This window comes from Crocodylus porosus, unplaced genomic scaffold, assembly GCF_001723895.1.
Source record: "Crocodylus porosus isolate Cpor-Errol unplaced genomic scaffold, CroPor_comp1, whole genome shotgun sequence".
Classification (NCBI taxonomy): Eukaryota; Metazoa; Chordata; order Crocodylia; family Crocodylidae; genus Crocodylus; species Crocodylus porosus.
Window position 1 is genome coordinate 35,329,354 of NW_017728931.1, and position 20,264 is coordinate 35,349,617.

General features: G+C 44.4%; 1 protein-coding gene across 6 annotated transcripts in view; it reads right to left on the bottom strand.

Annotated features, from left to right (window-relative positions):
• The window catches only part of ERC1 (ELKS/RAB6-interacting/CAST family member 1), a 467,579-nt gene that overhangs the window by 280,455 nt on the left and 166,860 nt on the right, over nt 1-20,264 (bottom strand). The window lies entirely within an intron of this gene.

The window sequence follows — 20,264 nt, forward strand, 5'->3', positions numbered from 1 at the left end:
GTGTGTGTGTGTCTGTGTGTGTAGTTGTTTTTCCGTCCCCCCGCCAGAGCACTGGGATTGGAAGGGATCTCAGGGAGGATGACAGTCACTCGCCAGCTACAGATGTCAAAATCAGAGCAGTCCTTTCCCTCTCTTCTCCCTCCCTCTCTTTACTTTCTGTTTCCCTGCAAGCAAGCCCAGCCTTGAAACTCAAAATGTTTTGAAACTTTCAAAATGTTTCAAGTACCCTCATTTTGTTTTGAGGTGGTTTTGAAGCCTTTCATTTCGTGTCAAAACAAAACACCCAGCAAAATTTCGCACAGCCCTAATATTTCCTATAAACTTTGTATTTCTAAACAGAATGTCTAACTCTGCATCTTTAGTTGGGCTGGTCCTGATGCCTTTGGTTAAAACAAGTATATTGAAGCATTCAAACCATATCAAAAGCTACTCAGCAACCAAAGAAAATGTGCAGAACACAGATCCACTTTCTGCAGAATCAAATAATTGCTGGTCCACAATAAAAAACAAACTTGTCCTTAAACTAAAATTTAAGGAAAAAACAAGAATAGGCTTATGGGGAACAAACTGTCCCATTTCACATGCTTAGTATAGAAATGTCAGTAAAATTTCCCTTTTGAAATAGTCAGTGACATTCAGTAACCTGTATTTAAATTTCCCCAAAGCCTACACAGAAGTGACTCAACACAGAGACAGAAGCTATAGGTTCTCCAGTGCTGCACATACCCAAGAAAGTCTGTGCAAAATACTCCTTGCTCTGGCCATACATTGATAAATAATGAATATTCACTGCTACTTTCTACCTACTGTATCACAAGCAATGTAGTATGCTCCCTTCCTAAGGACTGAACATGCTAAATGCTTCCTCAACCCATTACAAAACTGGGCACCAAATTAACCAGATTACCTGCAAAACCAAGCTAGGTATCTCAAACATGCTCCACACTGCATGTTCCCAAGCAAACACAATTTGCTTGGTTCTCCATACTCTTTAGGGGAAAAACTGACAGGAGTTTGCAGCAACAATTTTTAACTGAACCAACAATCTTCCTCTGAAATGACCTCAACCTAAGAAATGTAAACTTCTGCTCCGTGATTTTCAGGCTGGAAAGAGAACAAATATAATCATTATTATATTACGACAGCCCCTTTATTCCCACTGTAAATCTGTATTTTCCAAGGGAAAGATAATTGCTGACAAATGGCTGGGAAAAACTAATGTTGACTGCAAAGGTAGATGCTAGAATCATCTACTCTACATACTTATTCCATCACTGGGAAAGATTTCTTGAAATATTTTATTTGGCTTTTTATTAACATTGTCTGTTGTCAGGCAGTATCACATTTCAACCTGGTTGACTTATTCTCAGTTGTGTAGAACTGATTGTTTGGAGGCTCTAATCACTAGAGTAAAAATAGAAAAAGGCTTCCTTTGGGATTCTGTTGGAAGGGCATGATGACCACTTTTTGCTAACACCTGCCTCTGAAAATATGCAAAACCATGAGGAAAATATCAGCCCAGGAATTAGAATTGGGAGTGCACCTCAGTCAGCACTTACAGAACTCACAAAGACTCTTTACTTCAAGGCTCTTAAGATTCTTCATTACTAATAGTGCAGGCTGCTTAGAGTCTAACCTGGACAAAACGGTGACTAGCTGTCAACAGGACCCAGTTTGAAAGAACAAAATCATGATGAAGTAGAATGGCTGGTCAAGCCCTTGGATTACCACACTGCTAACCTAACAGGTCTTTTCGCTGGATATTTTACACATAAGCCAGTTTCAAAACGGCCTAAATTAATTTAAGATAAACCTGGTTGAATACAGTATCAGTCTTAACTGATTTGGGTCAAACTAGTTTATGCAACTTCTGTCCCTGTCTCCTTCCTGGTTTAAGTTAAATCAGAGTCCTCCAGCATGCTCTGCAGCCCTGGGCTGGACTGTCTGTTCTAGCCAGGCAGGGTTGGCCCTGCCCCTCTCCTTCCTAGCCGGAGCACTATCACTGGTCTGGCTGGCTGAGAAAAGGGTGGGGATAGAAAACCCTGCTCTGGAGTGCTGCCAGGTAGGGATGGGCAGCTCTTGCCAGGTGTCCCCAGCACCTCAGCCCCCTTGCTGTTTCCCAAAGCCTATGGGGAAGCAAGGGTTTAATCCCCCATCTCAGGGGGTATGGTGTGGGCACCAATAGGCTCTGCTCATGCACCCAGGGCCACAGGACCTAGATGCCAGTAGCCTAAGGGAAAGAAGGGGGGGTTTAAACCCCCTCCATTGCAGGCAGCAGTGGCAGGGGGGCACCAACACGGTGCCTGGGCCAAGTCCCTCCAAGGAGGAGCTAGCCGGCTGTGGGGAGGGGGCAGGGAGTGACCCAGCTGCAGGGAGTGGGAGAGCCAAGGCTAGGTACAGAGCCCACTCACTGCTGCCTCCTGCTGCTGCAGTGCAGCCTGGGCTGTGACAGCCCCAGGGGGCACCTCCTGCCTCCAGTCCCATGCTGGGGCAATATTTTACAGACAGGCTGCAATTGCAACGGAACTCCCCACCCATTCCTCTCACAGTGGTGGTGGTACAAATAATTGCAGCGGGTGCAGGTGAAGCACCTGTCACCCACCTTCTGCTTGCGGCAGTACCAGATATTGGGGCAGGCTGCTGCGGACTGGGGCATGGGCAGTGGCAGAGGGAGGCAATGGACTGCTACCACCTGGTCCAACCAGGCCCCATGGCCAAGGAGTGCAGCCGGGTCTGGCCCAGCCCCATGGCCTACGCAGCAACTGACCCACAACAGCCTGCCCTGAGCACCCAGCACTTCCATGAGCAGACAGAGGGTGATAGGTGCCTCACCTCTACCCGCTATGACGGTTCTCGCTGCCACTGCCACCAGGAAAGTGAGGCAGGCTGCTACAAGCCAGTTACTGCCTATACTCCTGCGCCACAGGGCTGGGCTAGAATGGGCTATGGCAGTCCACTACCTCCCCCCACCACTGCCCATGCCCCTAGGCCATAGACACCAACCCTGAGTGCCAGGTCCTGCGGCCCAGGAGCAGAGGCAGTGATGGCCTGTAGCAGCCCTCTCCTCCCTCTCTCTGCAACGGTGACAGAGAGGACCATTGTGGCGGGCAGACATGAGGCACCTGTCACCCACTGCCTGCTCATGGTGATGCCAGGCACATCGGGCAGGTTGCCATGGGCCAGTCACTACCTTGGCCCCTGGGCCATGGGACCAGGCTGGACTGGGATGAAGCAATTCATTGCCTCCCCTGCTGCTGCCCATGCCCCTGGCCCACAGAAGCTCATCCCAAGTGCCCAATGCCACCACAAGTAGATGACAAGTGCTTCACTTGTGCCCGCTGTGATAGTTCATTCCACTGCTGCTGCAAGGTGGGGAGGGGACCTGTGCTGCAGCTGCAGCCTGCCTGCAAACCATGGCCCCCATGTGGGGCTGGAGGCATTGGGCTCTGAACCCCATCCCATGGGGCAGCACTGGCCCAGGCCACACTGCTGCCACGGGAGGTAGCAATGAGTAGATCCACCCACACTGCAGCCAGGTCACATCCCTCCTCCCCTCCCCGTCCCTGAGGCCAGCTGGCCGCTCCTTTGAAGGACTCAGCTCGGGGCACTGTGTTGGTGCCTCTCTGCTGCTGCTGTCTGCAATTAATCCCTCACTTCCCCTCAGGCTACTGGCGTCTGGCCTCCATGGCCCTCCCTCAGTGCACGGCCCTGGGTGCATGAGTGGAGCCTATTAGTGCCTGTGCTGCCCCTCCTGCACAATGTGGGGATGAAACCCCTGCTTTCCCTCAGGCTATGGGGGTCTGGCCCTGCCCCCGCTCCTGCCACCAGTCAACAAGTGAGCAGGCATAGGGAGTGCTGGGGAACCCTGACAGAGGCTGCTTCCCTTTTCACCCTCCAGGCAGATCCCAGCTGGGGCCACTGTAGGCAAGGGTGGGGGTTTAAACCCCTCCCCAATCATACTCAATGGCCTCCCAGGGCCTAGCTACATCCCCCTCAGCTTAGTTCCCTCCAGCTGAGGGCTCACTGCAGCACCTCCCAGCTTCTGGCCTGGGCCACTGCAGGCATGTGCCTGCATTTTCAGAGTCAAAAGAGAATGTCTATTGACTTGCAAATTGGTTCAATCTATGCAAGTTAGACTAACCTACAACGATTGAATCAATTCAGGATCCAGCTTTTTGAATGTCTGTCCCTAGCCTTGGAGTTTCAATAGTTCCTTTTACTTTACATCCCAAGTTGTTGGTGCTGAGCACTGTTATACCCCAGAGGTACTGGCATTTCAATTATAAACAAAAGTGATCCCTGTATAGCGTATGTATCAGTTAAGTTTATAACGTAATTTGGAATCCTTTGGGTTTCAAAGCATTAACTAAATGGAAGGTACCATTAAGTGTAAGATACCCAGTCTGCTTTCCTTTCTTTATTCTCAATCCCAAATGTTTGTTCAGTTTACCTCAACAACTCTGTCTAGGGCAGGGAAGTTGTATTTGAATTTTATCTACTTCCTGCAAAAGTAGGTCATAACACCAAGTTAACTTTTTTAAGGAGTTACTGACTGTTACTTGAAAAACACTATCTTAAAGTCAGAAACAGGAAGTCTGAAAGCATGAAAGCTGGAGGAGAACTCTAACCAGAGGAACATCACTTCTACATGATTAAAGCATTCAAAGCTTTTGTTACACCCCCCCCACCAAACCCCTCCCCAAAAAACAAAACCTGAGAAAGCACTGTATTTTTAGAAACCCTGGCTACTAAGCTTAACACTCGTGTTCTTTAAAAAGTAGTAGATGGGTCTTCCTCTTTCTGGCTATAAAAGAATATTGTTTCTCAAGACACTACTATCATCTCAAATTTTACCCCTTGTAGGAAATGCTTATTTGATATCTTCACAGTGCTTTGGAACTACACTGAAACTGAGAAACCCACTAGAGGAGGAGGTTTGTAATGCCTCTATCCAGCATGGGCTCTGTAACTGTTTGAAAGAGAGAGACAGAATTTTGAGGGTGTAGCTAGAAGGAGGAAGGTTTAAAGCAGGAATGCAGTGATATACCAAATCCAATACATAGCCAGTTGCTGTAGCTTGGCTATTCAGGTAAAATTCCATGAAACAATTGATAGCATAACAAAATACTATATAAATTGCAAGCAGGGGTTTTTTTTGAAACTGCTTCAAAACTAGCATAAAATATCTTTATTCAAAATTAGCTAGGCATTTTTAACTACCCAGTTTATAATTACTTAACTTGCAGAAAGACAAAGCAATTATCATGGCTTGGTCGCAGCATGAAGAGCTGATTTCAGGGGCATCTTCCAATGGCCCTATCCCTTGCCACTGATTGGTAGAGAGACGCATACCATATAATTTAATAGCAAATTCTGCAGAAAGTAAAATATATCATATAATTTGTATCCTATATTCTTATATTTAAATGTTACATTTAACTCTACATTTAAATATATTGTAAATGTAGATTTATGTTCAACATGAATTGCAACATATATAATCATATTTTATTATTTTATGTTGTGTTCTACAAAAAGTTTAGAAATACTAATAAATCCTAACATTAATAGAAACATTTTCACTTCACCGATTGACATCTTCACTTAGTACAGGGGTTGTCAACCGGGGGTACACATACCCCTGGGCATACTTGGGAAGGCCCTAGGGGGCACACATGGGTGGGACGGGTCGGAGTGCTGCAGTCACCCAGGAGCAGGGCCAGGGCAGCGGTGCCCGTCTGTAGGCTACAGAGGTGCCACCTGGAGGGGAAGCCTGCACGCCATCCACAACCCCCATGCTGCTGCTCCATGTTCAGCCACGCACCCCTCCCCGCCACTCCGTGTCTGGCTGTGCGCCACAACCCCTTCCCCCCACTGCACATCCATCCGCCACTCATTAAAAAAGGTTGAAAACCCCTAACTTAGTATGTCACTAGTGGACAGTAACTCAATCACATGATCTATGGCGGTAGTGATTGTTGCATTGTCTTTGATTTGAGGTAAGCATTGAGACATTCTAAAACAGCATATTATCTGAATAATATGCTGGAGTTTTTTAGGTTGATTTCATGGGAAATCACAGTCAAAGTAATATTTCCTGGCAATCGCAGACAATGCCAATTTTTGCAGTTGCCATGAAAACCGTGGACCTGGTAATTAAGTAGACTCCTACTTTTAAGTAAATGACAGGAAAAGAAGCTCTGATAGAAATTTCTATAGAAAAGCACCTTCTTCTCAAAACATGAGCCATAGACCTGTATATTGCTGTTACTGCACAGACCAAAGAGAAGTATAAGCAAAAGGAAATTGAGCAATTACACAGAGATGAAATAGATAAGTATACAATTCATGTCTGATTCTTGAAACTAACTTCACCTTCATGCCTGTGTCACAAAACTGCCTCCCACAACTTGAGAAGGGGGGAAGAAGAGCTGTTACATCAAAGTTCAGTTTAATAACCTCTTCAGATAGTTGATTATTTCAAGCCTTTGGTTTTGCAGCTAACAGACAATTGGCACTGATCCAACTGCCATTCTCTTCTCTGCATCTCTTCACAGATGAAGATGCTTTGCAAGCAGAATCCTGCTAAGTTGCAAAACAGTTCACTTAAGTTTACAAAATCCCTCCTGAAGGCGGTTCTTCCACCCCCCACCCCTGCTTCCTTCCTGAACTCCTTTCCTATGCATACTTATCACTCTCTGTTCATGTGTACTTGTTGACACCTGATTACACCACCAGACTGAAACAACTGGAGTGATACCAAGTTATGTATCCAATGTGATATCTCTCATTCTCAAGTGAATTTAGAAAATAAAATATATTCCCCTCTCAACTCTGGGTTTCTATTGCCAGACAATTTCATTGTGGAATTTTAAAACTACGTTCTCTGCACTCCATCATCACAACTGCAATCTTCCCAACTAGTATTTCTATCAAAACCATTTAACACAGATTTTCATCAACCAGATGTGTTATTTTTAGTATATTCACATTGAAAGGCATTTCTTTCTCACTAGGATCTACTAAGAACACTAGCCAGACCAGGGAGCCTGCAAACAGGGTAAGCAGTTTGCAGGCAGTTCACGGGTCAGTTCATGGATAGCAGCATAGCCTATTACTATACAATGGTGGGGACACAGCATACCCTGCGGCTTCGCACCTTGGCCCCAGGTGGTGGTCCCTTCCTTTGCACCACTGAGGCCTCCACCCAGATGGAACCTATGGTTCCAGCCTCCACCCAGATGGAGCCCCTGGCTCTGGGCTGCGGGGACTGCCTAGCACAGCTGCTAGCAACTGGGAATGGGAGCAAGGCCACCCCCAACTGTGGGGTATGCTCCTTAGCAGGGCCATCCTGGGGGGGGGACAAGGGAGGACAAATCGGGGTGACCACCCTGGGTCCCGTGGTCAGTGTTGCATAGGCCTGGCCACCACTGAACCCCCACACGGAGGCTGCTTGGAAGACGGTCATCTTGGGTCCCAGGACATGCAGTACCAGGGTCAATTCTCCCTTGGAACCAAGCAACAGGTCCACACCTCTCACACAACCAGCAGAGGCATCAACAGAAACACCAGCTCTGGATGAGGGGAAGCAGCTAGCTACCACCCCTAAGTAAAGATACAGGGTGGTTGTGGTGGGTAACTTCCTCCTGACAGGGACAGAAGGAGCAATCTGCTGTCCCGACCCCTGGCCCATGAGGTCTGCTGCCTCCCAGGGGCCTGTATCTAGGATGTGACACAGAGGATTCCTAAATTTGTCCGGCCCTCCGACCACTATCCCATGCTCCTCATCCCTGTGGGCATAAATGATACGGCTCAGAGCAATCCTGGCCAGGTCATGAGTGATTACACAGCTCTGGGGGCTGGGCTTAAGGGGTTGGGGGCATAGGTAGTTTTCTCCTCCATCCTCCTGGTTGCCGGCTGTGGGCCTAGGCGAGACAGATGTATCAAAGAGGTGAACCGAAGGCTCTGGCAATGCTGCTATTGGGAGGGCTTTGGCTTCCTTGACCACAACATGCACTTGAGAGACCGAGGCCTTCTGGGAAGGGACGGCATCCACCTCACACTAAAGGGGAAGGCTCTTTTCTTGGCCACGATGGTGGACCTCCTTGACAGAGCTTTAAATTGAGATTGCTGGAGGACAGAGGGACGACAAGCGGAGCAAGCCCAGGGGCCAACAAACAACCAACAATTACAACAGAAGACAGAAAGCACACTACAGCACAAGCTGAGGGAATGGAGCTCCCTCAATGTGACAGGAATCCAAGGACCTCCAGCGGAGGGCTCAACTGCCTGTACACAAATGCCAGGAGCATGGGAAACGAACAGGAGGAACTGGCCCTCCTGCTTTCCAGAAGGGACTACAATATCATAGGGATAACAGGGTGGGACTCTACCCACGACTGGATCGTAGCTATAGACGGCTACACCCTGCATAGGAGGGATTGCATAGGGAAAAAGGGTGGAGGTGTAGTTCCATATGTAAAGGAGCATTACACATCCTAGGAAGCCAAAACTGGTACTAAGGAAGGGCAACTTGAGATCCTCTGGGTGAAGATACCGGGGAGGGGGGGAAACAGCAAAAGGGACTTAACTGTAGGAATATATAACAGACCTCCGAATCAAGATGAGGAGCTAGATCTGGAATCCTCTAGGGAACTGGAAGACGCTGCCAGAGTATGGGATATGGTCATCATGGGTGATGTTAACTACCCAGATATCTACTGGGAAGAATGCTCGGCCAGATCTCACCAGCCTCATAGATTCCCAACTTGTATCGACAGGCTCTATCTGTCTCAGGAAGTATCTGGGTTGACCAGAGAAAATACCCTTCTAGATTTAGTTTTGGCCAAGGGGGAGAATCTGGTGAGTGATCTGAAGACAGAGGGCTAACCTACATGACAGTGACCATGACACTATCACTTCTACTGTCTGTCACAGGGCTGGGAAATCTTTCAGTAAGGTGCAAATTCTGGACTTTAAAAAAGCTGACTTCAATAAGCTAAGGGCTTTAGTGAGTAATGTCTTACAGGATCATAGATGACAGGGAAAGAGTGTGGTTGAATAGTGGTCATTCCTCAAGGACACGATCCTCGGTGCACAGAAGTTGTCCATACCTGTATACAAAAAAGGTGGCATAGGGGCTGGGAGGCCATCTTGGCTCAATAGGGAAGTTGCACGTCTTCTGAAAAAGAAAAGGGAGGCTTACCAACAATGGAAGCTAGGAATAGGCCCCAAGGAGAGCTACATAAGATTGGTCCATACCTGTAGGGGGCAGATTAGAAAAGCAAAGACAGTGACAAAATTCAGGTTAGCAACTTAAATCAAGGACAATAAGAAGTCCTTCTATAGGTTTGTAGGTAACAGGTGGAAAACCAGTGGAACATGGGATAACTGCTCAATGCATCTGGACATCTGATCACTGACATCAAGGACAAAACTGAACTCCTGAATGAGTACTTCGCAACTATATTCCACCAGTCTAAGAGTTATAGCCTACTGAATGCAAATGTGACACAAAAGAGTCACAGTAGGGATGATCACCTACCAACACTTAATGTATAGCTGGTGAAAGAAGAGCTAGAGAGGCTGGATATCTAGAAATCAGCAGGACCGGACGAACTCCATCCGAAAGTGCTGAACGAACTATGCAAAGTCATTGCAGGACCGCTGGCAAACCTCTTTGAGAATTCGCGGTGCTCAGGAAAAGTCCTAGAAGACTGGAAGAGGGCCAATCTTATGCCCATCTTCAAGAAGGGGAGGAGAGAAGGCCCAGGGAACTACAGGCTGATCAGTCTAACCTCAATCCCAGGAAAAATCCTCAATCCCAAGAAAAATTTCTCAAGGAATCCATATGTGATAAGCGAGTAAAGACAAAATGCTGAACAACAGCCAGCATGGCTTTGTCCTGGGCAGGTCATGTCTGACTAACCTCATCTCTTTCAACGACCAGGTTACTCAACACCTGGATAAGAGAGATGAGGTCAACATCATTTACTTGGACTTTAGGAAGGCCTTTGACTTGGTGTCCCATGAGGCTCTCAAGGTAAAACTAGGGGACTGTGGGCTCAACAATTCAACAGTCAGATGGGTGGGCAAATCAGGGAGACTGCCCCAGGCCCCACGCTTTGGAGGTCCCCATGAAGCCCGGCCAGCTTCATGTCCAACCATTCACCACCACCCCACCACACCCTCCCCACCACCATTGCTGTGTCCTGCACAGACTGATTTGCCCCAGGCCCCACACCCTGCTATGGTCGTCTCTGACTGTGTCAACCTGGTGGAAGGTATTCAGTGGGGTCCCCCAGAGCTCAGTACTTGAACCAGTGCTTTTTAACATCTTCACCAATGATCCTGCATGCGGGGGTGAAAAGCACATTGGCAAAGTTCGCTGATGACACTAAGCTGTGTTGAAGTGCATCCATGCATCAGGGTAGGCTGATGATCCAGGTGGACCTAGGCAGATTAGTTAAATGGGAGGACCAGAACCAGATGCTGTTCAACACCATAAAGTGTAAAGCACTCCATCTAGAGAGGAAAAATCCGCAACAAACTTACAGGTTCAGTGGTGCTACATTAGCTAGCACCACATCAGAAAGGGACCTGGGGGTCATAGTTGAACCTGGGGGTCATAGTTGAACGTAAAATGAATAAGCCACCAGTGTGATGCTACAGTTAGCAGAGCAAACAATATGCTGGCGTGCATCAACAGATGCATCACAAGCAAAACTAAGGAAATTATACTCCTGCTCTACTTGGCATTGGTGAGGCCGCAGCTGGAGTACTGCATCCAATTCTGGGTGCTACACTTCAAGAAGGATGTGGAGAAGCTTGAGAGTCCAGACAAGAGCCACTCATATGATTAGAGACCTGAAGCAAGCCATATGAGGAAAGGCTGACAGATATGGGACTGTTCAGGCTAGAAAAGAGCCAGCAGTCTTTTCTACCCAGAGCAGCGGGGCTGGACTCGATGATCTCTCGAGGTCCCTGTCTCTTCCAGCCCTAAGCTTCTGTGAATCTATGCCTTTGGCATACTGCAACCACTGCCACAAAAGAGCTGAGATCTCAGCACAGGGAATTCAATTCTTATCAATGCCATGAACTGAAAAGCAGTAATTTCAGGGCACTCATCTGAATCCCACTGAGTCTTGTCCCAGTGCCTCATAAGCAATTTTCATAGCATTTTCTTGGAATACGTAGAAGTTAGTAATGAGTAAAATACCTAGCAAAGGTTAATATTAGTTATGAAACAAACTTCATTCTGACAAAGGTCAATCATAGGGACTGGCACAATTCTCTTGAACCTGAAAAAGTGTATAAATGGCTTATATCCTGAAGGATGAAGATTTAATTTGAACCTATAGTATCTTATGCAACTGGGAATGTTCTTGAACATATAAAAATTAATTTTCTAAGTATTTAGTAAGATCTTTGCTTTAACAATACCTTGAAGCAGTTTATTCCATAGGTTAATTTTGCAAAAATAAAAAAGTAGTTGCCTTTCCTGTTAACTGTTTTGCCTCTACATTTTGTTGCATGACCATGTGCTTTTATGCTAGGAAAACAGGCTTACTTTATACCATTTATTGACCTGACTTGATCAGTTGTCAGTAGACTCAAACTTGGTTGTCTGTCAAAAAAAATTGCTCATCCCAATTTGAGCCGCAGTCTCATTCTATTAATTAAATTAAAATAAAATGCTGTTATAACTGCTTGGAATGCATTTCTCTGCATTCTGCTTGTCTGGAATACTATGCCAAAATATCCCATGTTTACTGTTAAAATTAGATGTTCAGTTTTTGCTCTGTTTTCATATAGCGAATTATGGTGTTCTATGACCAGTGGTGCTCCCCAAGGCTCTGTACCTGAACTGGTTCTCTCTAACATCTTTATCAATGATGTGAACATTGGTGTCAGAATCGCACTGGCCAAGTTTGACTTTGGGGATAGCGTCCACACCTGAGGACAGGCTCGTGATCCAGGCTGATTAGGATAAACTTAGTAAGTAGGTGGATATAAACTTGATAATGTTCAATACCAAAAAATGAAAGATACTCCACTTTGGGGGGCAAAAAACCCCCCGCAGCATGCTTATAGGCTCAGCAGTGCTATGCTCACTAGCACCACAGCTGAAAGAGACTTGGGGGTCATGACTGACCGCAAGATGAACGTGAGCCACCAATGTGATGTCGCAGCTGGTAAAGCAAACAAAACTCTGGCTTGCATCATAGATGCTTCTCAAGTAAATCTCAGGATGTCATCCTCCCGCTGTACTCAGCCTTGGTGAGGCTTCAGCTGCAGTACTTTATCCAATTCTGGGCTCCAAATTTCAAGAAGGATGTCAAAAAGCTTGAGAGAGTCCAGAGGAGAGCCATGTGCATGATCAGAGGACAAGAGAACAGGACTTATGATGAGAGACTGAGAGCCATGGGACTCTTCAGCCAGGAAAGCGCAGGCTCAAGGGTGACCTGGTGGCTGCCCATAAGTATGTAAGAGGTATTCATCAGGATCTGGGGGAACGTCTGATCACAAAAGTGCCCCAAGGGATGAGAAGGACCAGTGGTCATAAACTCCTCCATGACCGTTTCAGGCTGGACATAAAGAAAAACGTTACTGTCCCAGCCCCCAGGACCTGGAATAGGCTCCCTCCAGAAGTGGTGCAAGCACATACTCTGGACTCGTTCAAGAAACGATTGGATGCTTATCTTGCTGGGATCCTTTTACCCTAGCTGACTTCCTGCCCTTGGGGCAGGGGGCTGGACTTGATGATCTTCAAGGTCCCTTCCAGCCCTAATGTCTATGAATCTATATACATTAAAGTGCCACAGATAGTGACAAGCAAAATTCATATTACATATTTTACATTCTAATTTTGGTTTATAGTCATTTGATTTAAAATCCTGATCTAATTCCACAGAACAGTGCTATATTAAATCCTCTGTCTGCTGATGCTATTAAGTGCTCCCAGAGGCCATGTCCTCAAAAGTTTCATTCCTGGCACCCATTCAAGCCAATGGAGAATAGCCTGTAGAGGCTAAAAAGTAGCTACATGAGGAATATCCACTCATTTTGTATCAAGTGCTGATATGTGCTCTGCTGAAATATGTAAAATGACTTGTTTTGGATAAAGATCACTGCAGGAAAAACGCAAGAAATGCAATTTGTTCTCTCTACTTGGTCTTTCCCAAGTTCTCCAAATGAAGACCAGAATATCTCAGAGCAGATGATCCACCTGTCTTGTGGAAGTATAATTCAGAAAGAAAAGCCTGAAAAAAGTTATAGGCAGCTCAGAGATTGCATGTTCTGTTTTGTTCAAAGCACAGTGACACTGAGATGTTCAAAAGATGTTCCAAGAATGGCATTATAAAATTAATGAAACTGCATATTTAAGTGTCAGAGGAAAAAGTCCCATTAGGCTGGGATTAATATTATTCATCTGGAGAAACTCAAAGAACAGTGTTAGAGTATTTATCATCATGGAAACACATGATTCCATATCAACATTTGGCCCTGTGCAACAGGAATGGTATCGCTTTTTTCCTACCTTACTTTTTTGACAGCACTCACCATTCAAAAGGTGAATATTGCTCTACAAATAAGTAGCTAATTAAATACTTCAAGTTGGATATGCAAGTACTATACCCCTCTACATCACCTCTCTCACTGTGATAGAGAAACTACCAAAAACAGACTGGAGGAAGGAAAATTTGAGTTCACTGAAGGACGTATATAGATGAAACAAGAAATCAAAAAACCAATAAAGAGGCCAAATATAGAATGCTAGATAGTGGAACAGAATGAGAACACAGAATGCTGATGGCAAATTAAACTTCCATCTATGTTATCATCGAGAATCAGTCAACCAGAAAGTTGTACAATTTTAACATAGATTCTAAATGAGATTCAGATTCAAACATTCAATTATATTTTCCAAGTCAGAGATTTATTACAACAATAAGAAATTTACAGTAAAACAAAAACATACTAAACCATAGGGGAGTGTCCTAGAGAGGAGGAACATTACTAATCCCACTTCAGGGCATGCCCAAAAAACTGCTATTGTCCTATTTCATTATATACATCAAGAACATGTGGAAGAACAAAAACATACAGTGGAAAAAGGAGGAGCCACACAGGCAGGTCTTTTGTAAATGATGAACTCTGGTGAACATGTTTCACGTGAACTATTCAATTATTGCTACTATTATGGGGTCATTTGAGAACATATGCCAGAAGCTGGGGGAAAGGAGGACCTTTACAGAAAATTCATTTGTGTATTCTGCTTCCAAGAATGGATGAATTTGGGAATATGTATTAGATTTGAATGCATTTGTTAACCAAATGAATCCCCAAAACCACCACTTTGATTCCTCGCATGCAAATACAAGGCACAGTATTCAAAACACCCCAAAAAACTCTATATCGTACCACAGATAAAAGCTGGGGAAATGAGGGCACTGTAACAGGGAAGTGGTTAGTTAATGTATGCTCAGATGATCTTAAGAATATATTCTTAGGAAGGAAAAACTACACATGAAGGCACAATAACCCCAGAGTTTTTTCTTAACACCAAAATTTGGTGATAAGTATGAACCAGAGCAAGAACAAAATCCTCTAACCAAGAACTTCAGGTTTCTAGTACCAGGAGGACACCTCAGTTGAAACCTGCAGTTTTATCTAAGGCCAACATCCCAATTGCTCAGGGGAAGGCAAAACCCCCTCCCCAAACCATACAATCAAAAAACTAGAAGCTAGTAGCATTCATGAGGGGAAAATAATTTCTTCCTAGCCCTAGCTCATAACCAACAAAGCCCTGACATAGGATTATAATGTACCCAAGAAATAGTTCTGACACTATTACTGATATTGGAAAGCAATCATCAACCCAATTTTCCCTATAATCAAAATATGTGAATGTATAATACAGTGTGTCAACTTGGATATCAGAGCCTTGTGGAAAAACTCAGCTGTCCAGGAAAGATTCTGCCTTGAGACACATTTCATGATAATGTGTGTGGCAAGGCAAAGGTTGATATCCAATCCTTTCTTTTTGGAAAGAGATGTCAAACAAAAATACATCTCACAGCAGATCATGTTTATGTTGTTCTAATGCAGGGTTCCTCAGCAAGGCAACCCAAAACCTTAATGAGGATATTTAAATTAACTTTCAAACTTAAGGAGAGTTGTTCAACCTCTCCAGACTGCAGATTTGGTCTAAGATTGACAAAAACAATATAGGAACTTGTGTACACTGATGATTAAGTGCTGGTGACCTACTCTAGGAAAGATCTTCAGCTCTTGGTAGATTATTTTACTGCCTCTGCAACCAAGTCTGGAGCAGCCATCAGTTAAGGAAAAGAGTTTTTCCACAGCCAGTCCCATCTCTTCCATATTCATCTGCAGAACAGAACTTCTGGTCATTCTTGAGTTCATTTAATTTGGAAGCACTGTGAACAATTATAACAACAGTGATGTGGAGGTGCATGCAAAAAGTCTGCGTGGGCTTTGGCAGGCTTATAAAATGAGTACGGCATCAGCCGAGTTCAAACCCTCTCCATCAAATAAAAGGTGTATAAAGTAGAGGTGTGCAAAGTGGGCAGTATTCGATTCAAATTAGGCATGATTTGGGGGACAGTGATTCAATTTGCTGATTCAGATCAGTCCCAATTTGATTCAGCCAACTCTGAATTCAAAGATTTGATTCTGATTCAGAGAATCAGCGATTTGACCATAGACACAGGTTTATGTTTTTTCTACGTACTTCAAGGTAACAGGTGTGACTTATGAAGGCTGAGTTGATGGGGCAGATGGAGCATCCTACAGGAGTGGTGGGGAGTCCTCCCGCACCCTTGGCAGCAGACCCAGAAATGGATCAAAAGTACTTCCAGTCCACTTCTGGGACTGCCGCCAAGTGCGCAGGGAACTCCCCCACACTCCCATAGGATGCTCCATCCGCCCCATTATCTCAGCGTTCATGAGCCATGCCTGGTACCTTGAGGTAAGTAGAAAAAACATATAAAGCTGTGTCTATGCCCGAATCATCAAATTGCTGCAAATTGATTCGGAGAGATTAAAGGGTCTCCTGATTCAATTTGGATTCAGAGATTTGGCTGCTGAATTGGGTTGAATCTCCTCCAAATCGAATCAGCAACCAAAGCTTCACACAGCCCTAGTATAAAGCTCCTGTGCTGCTGTGGCCATCACACAGAAAGCATATATGTCAAGTAGAGATGTTCCAATGCAGTTCTGAATCCTATTCTGGGTGAGGTGATATACACTGACCAGTGACAAACTCCCACAGAGAGCTGACTGCATGTTCACCGACACATTACTAATGAAGACCCAGCTATAGTCAATTGCAATACAGGAAGCAAAAGAGCAATTGCCTAAGAAACTATTTCAAGAACATCCTAAAAGCAACTTACTAAACTAACTCTTCTGAGTTTTCACCTTAAATAAGGAGAAACGGATAATTTACCATTTTTCTAATCCATCAGTATGCACGGCAATAAAAAATGCAAAATAATTTGTCTGGCAATCTTTATGCCTGTATTAGGCAGTTCCAGAATGCATTAACTGCCCATTTTTGGACATCTTGCAACAAATATACATTGATTGGAACATAAGAAAATGAGTTTCACTGTATTAATATAAATCTTAATGTAAATCTAAGGCTTGTCTTTAAGACACACAAAACACTCATAACTTTTCTGTCAAATGTTTCAAAATCTATAGAGTATTTTTATTTGGGCTTCTTCTCCAAGTGACTTTTTTAAAAATCCTAGCTGGTGATGAGTAAAGTTACCTACCTTACAGAAAACAATGTTTTTCAAGATGCATTGCCATACAGATTCCATTATTGGCTTGGATTCTTTTTGCTTAGGAAAGTATGCTGGAACTAAGCTTGCACTCTAGGAAGCCTTACACCTATTCTACTTATGAACATAAAAAGCAGGACACGCGCATTCCTTTGTTCCTTAAGAACATCATGGGAGAAACACTCTGAAGTAGTAGAAAGGGAAGTTACAACTAACAAGTGCCACAGTTACTGTAGAGTAAGCCTTCATTCTTGATTCTTTGAGTGACTGTTCAAACTGATTCCATTCATGGTTACTAATAAGCAAATGTCTGTATTGTTGAAAGTGGGAATGACAAGTCCTGTCTAAACAGCAATTGCAGGGCAGCCCTACTAAAACTGGCGTCTGATCAGAAGCTTGTATTGGGGAAGAGCAACTAGTGATGTATGGATTGAGCTTCCAGGCAGCTACCCTATATATCTGGACATGAGAAAGTTCAAAGAACAGAAAGCAGGAGTTGCCTCAGTCCTTGTAGGATGAACTCCAACAGCAGGAGGAGGCCAATCTTTCCTGCCCAATTCATAAGAGATCAACTTGAATAACTGCTGGGTGGACATAAATTGTGCCTTAACTCTGTCAGGCATTAACAGACTAAGCCTGTTCAAGGGCTAAACAACCCTGGGATGAGGTTTCCCAGGAATGAGGTGCTCTCTAATTGGGGAATTCTGTTACTGGGGGGGAGAGAGGAATACAGGGATATGCAGGTACTGCTGCCTGATAGTCTCATGTAGAGCTGATGAAGTCCAGACTGCTTTAAGGTTTACAAACAATCTTGAATTGTTGAAACTGGTGTTGTCAGGAGGGAAAGTTAGTGCTGAGGTGTCCGTTTAGCTTTTTAAGACAGTCTGGTCAAAAGTTCACTGCTTTAGAGTAGAGTGTTTGGGAAAAGGAGCTGAACAGCTAGTTACTTTTAAAAGAAGCCCATTGCAGTCAGCATCAAACTGTCGAGTACAAGAATGCTGAGTCTGAGTGAAGGTTTTGACCATTGTTCTATGCTGAGTAACACAAGCGAAGTGATGGAGATCTGTGAAAGGACGTTTCCTGAATCCAAATGCCAAAATGGTCTGGTCCATGTCGGGGCTATTATGACTACCACGACCACATGCCCTCATCCTGCCACAGTTTCTTTAGGACCCTCAGTATTACTGGCAACTGTTGGGAATAAGTACATCAGGTCCAGGGACTAACAGAGGTGCTCTTAGGCAAGCATGATGCTGACTTATAAGATTTATCATCACTTGGAATCTGTCACTGACCTGGAATCTAACTAGGCTTCTACAAACACTAACCATTGAGTCAGTCAGCAAGTATTTCTCTTCTGACTTTGATTCCTACCAGGACAAAGGACTTACATTGTGTGAACCAAGTTGACTGCTAAGATAAAGAACACAACATGAAACAATTATGGAACACACCCTTCTCCAAGACAATCAAGCAGAGTGACCAATCAAGTGTCACACAAAGCACAGATCTTAAACCCTGATGACTTAGCTTCTGCCATGATCCAAGTTCCTTGCATGAGTGTGTGCCTGTGCCTAAGATAGCAGAAATTCACTAACTAAATTATGGAAAGTATAATATAATTTAGGCCAACAAAGAAAAGGAAATTAAAATGTGCTCTCTAATTCTAATTACTAATGCTGTATTAACACTATACATTAAATAATTAAGTTAAACTAAACTGCATAATGCGCAAAGGAAGTTAACATTGCCAAAAAGCATAGTCTCATAGTTACAAGCAGTAAAAAGAACCCGAAGGCCTATAAGACCTCTTTGCCCTTTACTCTCAAGTAGGGGAGTGTGAGGACATCAGTGACACAATGGTGGCTACAATATAGCCAAGAGTGGAATATTTGTAGAAAAGCATGCAAAAAAGAACTGATGACCAGCACTCCAAAGAAAAAAAAAAAAGCATGTTTCTTACAGAATTTACCCAACAAATCTTTCATATAAAGTGGAGGAAGAAATACACAAGACATTTACCGTCTTTTTTTATTTCTAACATTTTATCACAAATAGGATTGTTTAAGTTATAAAAATTTCCATGACTGTGCATTTTTAGTCAATATATTTACTGTCTAAGATAAAACTGTTAGTTATTAACATAGTCCACGTCTCCCTCTCCCAACAAAAAAGTATTCTCAGTTATTTTGTGAAGACAAATATCTTGATTTCTGAGTTTCTTTGTAGCAGTAAAGGGCATGAAAAGCACCTCTCATTATGAATGAGATGCATGGCAGCCTTTAATGACAGGAGTGTGGAAGAGCATATTTGGATTGTTTCTGGATGGAGCCTAGTCAGCTAACATCAGCACAACCAGGCCGCATCTGAGTTCCTTCTTCAATTCACAATAGAACTGTGTCAGGCTCTGTCTGGGGAGCTGCCACAAAACAAAGCCATGTTCAGAGATAAATACTTACAGCCATTTTGTCAAGTGGCAGCTGCACTGCACAATGAACTGTCTGAGAGAGAGGCATAAATCCCCTAGGACACAAAACACAACCACCTCCCAAAGCAGAGGGATGTCATGTTACTGGTCCTTTCAGTCTCATGGTAATAGCCACATGTCCATAGTCCTAGAGGCTACTGCATACTACTTTAATGATACAGTATTGATTTTTTTTCTATTCCTTTCCTATTACCTCAAACCCTTGACTGATGCAGCAAGATTTGTAATTAAGCCCCTGTTCCTGTAAGTCAGCTACAGGATCTGCCTCCCACCCCACAGCAACCCAAGGAAAGTCCTGGTTCACTTGTAGGAGTGGCAGGGGCAGGGAGCATGCCCCTTCCTGAACCAAGGGTGGCTGAGGGGCTGTCAAGCCACTGTTGCTGCCCTGGGACTGGATCTGGTCCTCGGGCAGCAGCTGTCAAACACAGTCCCCAGTTTGCCCACAGGGGTGAGGAAAGCATATAACATCTTCCCCACAGGCACCTGTGGGCTGCCTTTCCCCTGCACATGGCATCAACTGGAGACAGCCTTTCTCCCTGGAGTTAGGGGGAGCAAAGAAGCAACCTCATTTTGCTCTTTGCTTAGAGAGTGCACTTCTGAGGTGGCTCCATAGCTTTCCAAACAGGGAGCTATAATGCCTGTGTGCCCTCATAGCACTATATTTTTGTGGTGCTACATACCCTTCATATTTCAAGTATTTGTTCAAGATGCAAGGATTTTTTGGAATATTTCACCCCAAACATCACAAAAAAATCCTTGCTTCTTGTACATTTTCTGGACTAACATGACTATAAATCATTCCAACCTTACTATGGCTAAGTAAAAAGCCTGAGGAAGAATAGATCCAACCTATGCAGGTTTCTCCAAGATGTGTAGATTGGATTGTTAGTGAATGGGACCCACAACTGCCCTTCAGTTGAGGGAGGCAAGCATTTGCTTGCAGTAGCCGAGGCCAGAAGGCT